This window comes from Quercus suber, unplaced genomic scaffold, assembly GCF_002906115.3.
Source record: "Quercus suber isolate HL8 unplaced genomic scaffold, Cork oak 2.0 scaffold_651, whole genome shotgun sequence".
In the NCBI taxonomy this organism is placed as follows: domain Eukaryota; kingdom Viridiplantae; phylum Streptophyta; class Magnoliopsida; order Fagales; family Fagaceae; genus Quercus; species Quercus suber.
In genome coordinates, this window is record NW_027070092.1 from 54,477 (window position 1) to 61,273 (window position 6,797).

Sequence of the window (6,797 nt, forward strand, 5' to 3'; positions counted from 1 at the left end):
GGGTGAGGAGAGTGAGTGAGTGAGTGAGTGAGTGGGTCTAGTAAGTTTTGTTTTTGAACTTTCAAATACCGATAGAGTGACAGAGGGACATGGAGTCTCTGGGCGGGCAAGTGGCCTGTGTTACTGTTTACTATTTACTGATATCTAATATCTATTTCTATTGCTCTCTCATGTGACCGTGCCATCCCACTCAACGTGTCCCCTTATTACAATGCCACGTAGGTTTCTTGGCCTTTTTTTTTCCCAACGTGTCCATTTGTTATTGGAAGGTATTGATTACGGCAAGCTCGTTTTCAAAAATTCTATATATATATATATATATTTACACAAAAATTTCATTTCGGTTGATTTTTTTTTGGTTAATAATGATGTTCAAAACTCTTTGAATATCTTACTATTTTTTTAAATGTATGTAGTTTTATACGCACCACGTTATTACAAGAAATAATTTAATAGGAGTGGTTCCAAGATTTTGGCAATAGATTTTGAACCCGAATCTCATGAATATTATGAGACTTTAAAAATTCTTAAGTCAACCCTTTTTGGTTCATATTCGGTTACTAACGCATTAAATTATTAATGGTAATTAAAAAAATAATAGAGTTTCAACTTATGATATCGTGAAAAATCATAAAAGCTTGTCAATTTAATTCTTGTAAAAAATATTGTGTTTATCAATATATATAGTGATTTTATTTTATTTTTTGTCTTTGCTCCACTTTCTTTTTCTTTTTTTTTGTAGTGTTTCAACTAATAGTATTCATTTTTGTTGATTATGATTTTTATCATCAAATAAAGACACTAATTGATTTTTGGTGTAGATAGAGATTCAACTCCAAATCTCTTATTTAACCATAAAAAATGTTAATGTACATTATTTGTACTTATCACCTATTTTATTTGTTAAATTTGAACCTGCTTAAAAAATGTGGACATTATGTTTTAAATTATGAACATTGCAAATATAGTGTTGAAATTAACGACTTTATAATAATATTTTCCTAACTTGTAAAAACTTACCATTTAACTATGGTGATACCGTGGAAAGAGGAAAACTTAAACACAATATTTTATGTCCTAAATCTTACATTCTTTTTCTAAAATTGAGCTATGTGGCTACTTAACACAAACACTAGTAAGTTTTGTTCTTATGAAAATTATTGAGTTGCTTTGCTTCTCCCGCCTGCTCGGTGCATGGATTTGGTTGGTGGTGAATACGAAATTCTCACCCCATGCCCAATAAGAAAAAAATGAGAAGCCAACTAAGAAAGTTGAAAGGTGCTGATAATTGAATACTACTACAACTCTTGGGTTGGGGAAAAAAGTAGCATCAATTTTGTTTATTAAAATATTAAAAGGTTACACTAAACAAGTTAATTAGCTAGCGTCTTCCCTAGTCTAGAAGTTCATTGAATCCACATGAAATTTTTTTTTTCCTACTAGATTATCTCAAATTTGGTACAACCGTACAAGTGTTAGATTATTACACCTTCCTTAACGTCTCTTTCAAGCCAGAAAGTAATAAAATTTAAAAGATTATATTAGAGAATCTAGCTAATTAACATCTTCCCTATTCTAGAATTTCATTAAGTTCACCTTAAATTTTTCCATTAATTATCCCAAATTTAGTACAAATGTTTGGTCCACATGCAGCGACTCTTCCTAACGTCTCTTTCAAGTTTCAAGCCAGAACGCAAGGAAAGTCTAGATAAAAAATGTTACCAAATAGGTGCATAGGCAAATTCGAATGGGGCTACTAGGTCATTAGTTGGGCAACACACATTCATGATTATTGTCCAATGAATTGGTTCATGATTCATTGTTTTTATAATTAAAAAAAAAAATGCTAAAATGAATTTTTGTACAAAATTTTCACAAACTAACATCATGCATATAAATATGAAAGAGTCTGGTTTAGTGATTCTTAAGATTTTATAATATTCATAAGATTTTAGATTCAAAACCTCTTGCTAGTATCTTGGAGTCACCCTCAAGGGATTCTTCCCTATAACAATCTAGTATATATAGGACAGAAAAACTGCATATATTCGAGAAAATAATCAAATACTCAAAGAAATCTAAATACCTCTTTCTTCAACAACAACAAAAAGCGTAATTAGTATTAATAAATTTCTTAATTATTATTTTTTTTTACATTTAAATATTAAAATACATGTTTGTAAAATCATGAACATCACTCTTGATTTTTTTTTTACTCTTGATTTTTTTCTTCTCTGCGTAAATATCTAAGATGGTCCACAATTATAGAGCCCCGAAACATGCAATTGATTATTGGGGTGATTGACAATTTGACACTGGCATTTCTAATTATCAATTCATTCCCTAACACACACAATATTATACAAATATATTCCTAATCTGTCCACACGATTAATGACTTAATCTACACCCTTTATTTACTTGATGTGTATGTCAAAGGATAGGATTAATTTTGGCGGTTGCTGCGAAAAGGTTGCGTCTTAGGTGCTGATACTTCAGTTCATTTTTTATTTACTGAATTAATTTGGACTATTAGGGTTATAATCAACATTATTATATATAATTAAGAGTTGTGATAATTATACACTGTGGATGAGATACACACCTAAAATCATGTTTTGAAAACACAATTTTAGTTGAAGAAATATCACATCTACAATATTTTTACAACAAACCGCCAATTATAACTTATCTTTTAAGATTTGTTGCGCAAATATTGTAAAAATATTGTGCACATTTTTTTTAGTTATAATTATGAAACCACTTCATGATTATAATTGAAATCGTGTTTTCAAAACACAATTTTAGATGTTGTGTGCAACAATAATTAGTGTATTATTAACTATCATACAAGGGATTAAAAAATTTTACATAGTGGACAACATCTGTCTAAAAAAACAAAAGTGAACAACATATATTGTATAGATTTTAGTTTAAGACTTTTGGATTGATGGTGTCTAAAACTACCATCCCCATCAGTAAGATCAGACAATGACACAGACCAAACAAAGTAACGAATCTAATTTTGAAATGAATCAACTAAAGGAGCCTAGTTAGCCATAGGGTACGTCCGTGTTGTTAAATTCTTCTGTGTTTTGCAATTTGTTTTGTTTGTGAGGTTGACTCACTCTTTTGTTTTGTTCTGGGCTTCTGGGGAGAAGGAAGATACAAAATATTCAAATATATATACAACCATTTTTTTCCCTGAATGATACAAATATACAACTGCTACTATATAGGGATTTGTGTCTATAACGTACGCTAGTATATCATGGTTAGGGCATGAAAATGGGTCAAATTTACCTGGGATTCCTTGAGACATGGATAGATTAATTCGTGTAAAGAAAGCCATATATGATTTTGGTAAAACTTGGCTACAAAAAGTCACCTGCCTCGAGCCAAGACCATTGTTCATTTTAGAAAGCCATATATGATTTTGGTAACACTAAGCTACAAAAAGTCACCTGCCCCGAACCAAGACCATTGTTCATTTTATTGGTTCGTGTGTACATGTGAGGACAGTCTATCAGGAAGGCTTTTTTTACTTCAAGTTAAAGCTAACCTTGGGTTTTTTTTTTTTTTTTTTTTCTTTTTTTTGGGGGCTAAGTAAAGCTAACTTTGCATTATGTTCAAGTTGCATATGGTTACAGTGTACAAAACAAATGAGATAGCTGATCCCAAGATTTCTGTATTGAAGGAAAACCTTTTAACATGCGCAACCACAAATTAATTTTGCACTTAATGACGTTGAAATTTGTGATAGAAGCAAGCTCTATATTCATAATTGGGCAAATGATGTTGATAGACATGCCATCTAACATGCATAATGAAATTGGATAGGTTACCTTTCCTTTCGTTTGCATAGTTATTCCCTTACTTTCAGCTTAGATTATTTCATTTTACAAGCAACAATCAAGTAAAGAGGCCAACCTTGCCTTAATCATCCACCCCAAAAAGAAAAATGAAAAACTTACCTGACCCAAAATCAAAGGTAAAAGAGGTCAAACAAAAACATTGTGTATTATATCTGCATGTTCATTAATTTATTTTCTTTCGGGTTTTACCATCTGCCTCATATATAAATGAGTGAAATATGTTATAACGCCACCTTTTCTTTTTCTTTTTTTCCTTTTCTTTTTTTTTTTCTTTTTTTGCAAATAATACTTTCTATTAAAACAAACATGATATGATGCTTACATCCCCACCTTCTAATTTCTATTCCCAAATTGTGAATGATTTTAGCCTGGCACCTTTGTTTCCGTGAACGTAACATGGAATCAAAGCAAAAAAACATCATAACAATGAGATCATTGTTGTCTCCAATCCCTAAGATAAAGCTAGCTAGTTCATTCTTCCATTTCATCACAATGATGCAGGCGCTTCTATATATGTTTTGTTTCTTTTTACTTTTTCATAGAGGGATTGAATGTTCATAGAAGCATGTGAAAGTAAGAGGTCTGAGAGCCCCACCACCCATATAATGCAGTATGTTCATGAATAATCATGTCTGGTCACCTATTTTATCACATAAAACCTGATAGAAATGACGTTTTTTCCTTTCTAAACCTTACTTATTATGTACGTTGTCTTATGTCAATAATTTGAAATAAATTTGTCTGTGTTCATCACAATATTTGCATCTTTCGGCAATTTCTATAACTTTCTTTCTTTTGTTTGGTTTTTGAGCACTTTCTACAACATGAGTGAATATATAAGCATGTTGTCTAATTATTTAGAACTTCCAAACTTAAAAGTTGAGCTAGTGAGCTAGAGTTTGGATGCAAAATCAATCCATCCTTCAAAAAAGGTAAAAGCAAGGACTCTCTAAAACCAAATTATCCTTAGAGATATGAACAAATTTCACTTGATCATGTCAGTGAAATTCATAGGTTTTCTTTTACAAACCAGCACCAATAATTTTGTAAGATATAGTTTTGGAGAGGACAGAATAGTTATTGGACTAGAGTATGTGCATGAATGTGAACCAATTGCGTCATAGATGTTTTACTTGGAAGAATATTTTTAAAACATAGTGAAAAAAGATGCTCCTACTACATCTGGGGATGGAGATGCTGGAGAGAATTCGAGAAAAAAGATCCATGATTAAAGAAAAAGCTAAAGTGAATTGCCTTAAATAAAGTGTTCTATGTAGTGTAGGTCGAAATCAATAATCATGGCTTTGGAATGGCCGAAATTTTTTATATGTGAACTTTTGACAGATATTGGCTCTGGTTAAACACCAAGATTTCAACCATAATTTTGACTGGCTGACTCAAAAGACATTTAGAACAGACAATATTAGAAGAAACCACTGATTAGGATTTAGGTTCTGTTAACCATCATTTTCTCTCATCCAAAAAAAAACATTTAAAAATAGGCCATGCTAGAAATAAATTATAGAATGGTTAGCTAAAAGTCCATTCAGGAGAACTCTAGGCTTTAACTCTTATAAGATTCTTAATTAATACGTGTAATTTCTGAGTAATAGTTACAAAACAAATTTACATGCTTTTAGTATAATAAGGAAAAAGCAAAGATATGCATCTCCTTTGAGATTGGAAAGTAACCCAACCCCATTGAAAGGCAGTACTTTAAAAACCCGTCAACCTTACTCTGGTGGCACAAAGAAAAACACTTGGATCAACTAGTCAAATCCAGTACAGTCAGATATGACATTACTCAAATTAGAGTTATAAAAGAGCCTATGCTTTGGTATAGGTTTAGACGACTTTCATGGCCTGCTTTTCTCTGTTATCCTATAGCCTGCATTGCTTTTTGAAACTTTGGAGTTTAAAATTCAGCAGCTGTGGCATATTATACCAAAAAATAACCTATTTGTAGGCTTGAGCATTTGAATTTGAAAGGCAGCAATTGTTGTTCACTTAATCTCTTCACTACAGACACAAGTTTATCAATTTTTAATTTTTAAAATTTTACGTACCATAATATTAAAAGATGATGAGTACTGCATGTAGGACTAAGGAAAATATAGAGTCTACACTCTACATGCAACTGGCCATGGGAATTCAATTTTTAACACGGCTGGAATCTGGCAGGTTCATTGAACACAGTTTGACGAGTACCGATTTGAAGGTGAATTAACTTGTCTCATCATGGACACCAAGTTTCTTTTTACTCTGTAATTTCCACAGTTTTAGCGAAAATCCACATGTTCTCGGATTGAATTTTGGTTTAAAAAAATTTATTAAAAGAACAAAATCAATTCAAAATACTAAAGGGGTAGCAAGTATATCATTTCTGGGTTCATATTTTTGGATTAGGACATGCTAATTAATGGGTTTGTATCATCTATTGCCACCCACATTATAAGGATGATGCTAGTAGTTTAATTATTAATAAAGTGCATAGGCTGCTTGTTTAGATGCACTAAAAGTAGAAGTATTTGCAGCATTTTTATGTGTAGCTGCTTGTCTTGCATTGTACAGTATATAATTTCTTTAATAAAATTTACTTTTTTATATATCTGCAGGTTCATCCCAAGGCAAAGGGAAACCCTTTTTGTATATCTTGGAAATTTCAAGTTTCAATGGAATATTTTCCCGGGAAAAAAAACACACACACAGAAAAATTATACGACCTACGTGGTCTCTAGAGACCTAGTGGACATAACCAGTTAACCAGGACAATCCAAATGTTCAACTGTTTTTTCCGACCGAAGTTTCCCGGTTCCAAATTCTAATGGTCTTCTGTCTGGGTGTTATAAAAAATAAATAAAATAAAATAAAATAAAATAAAAAGATCTAGTGGTCTGAGAATCTCCGTCAAGAGCGGGGGGG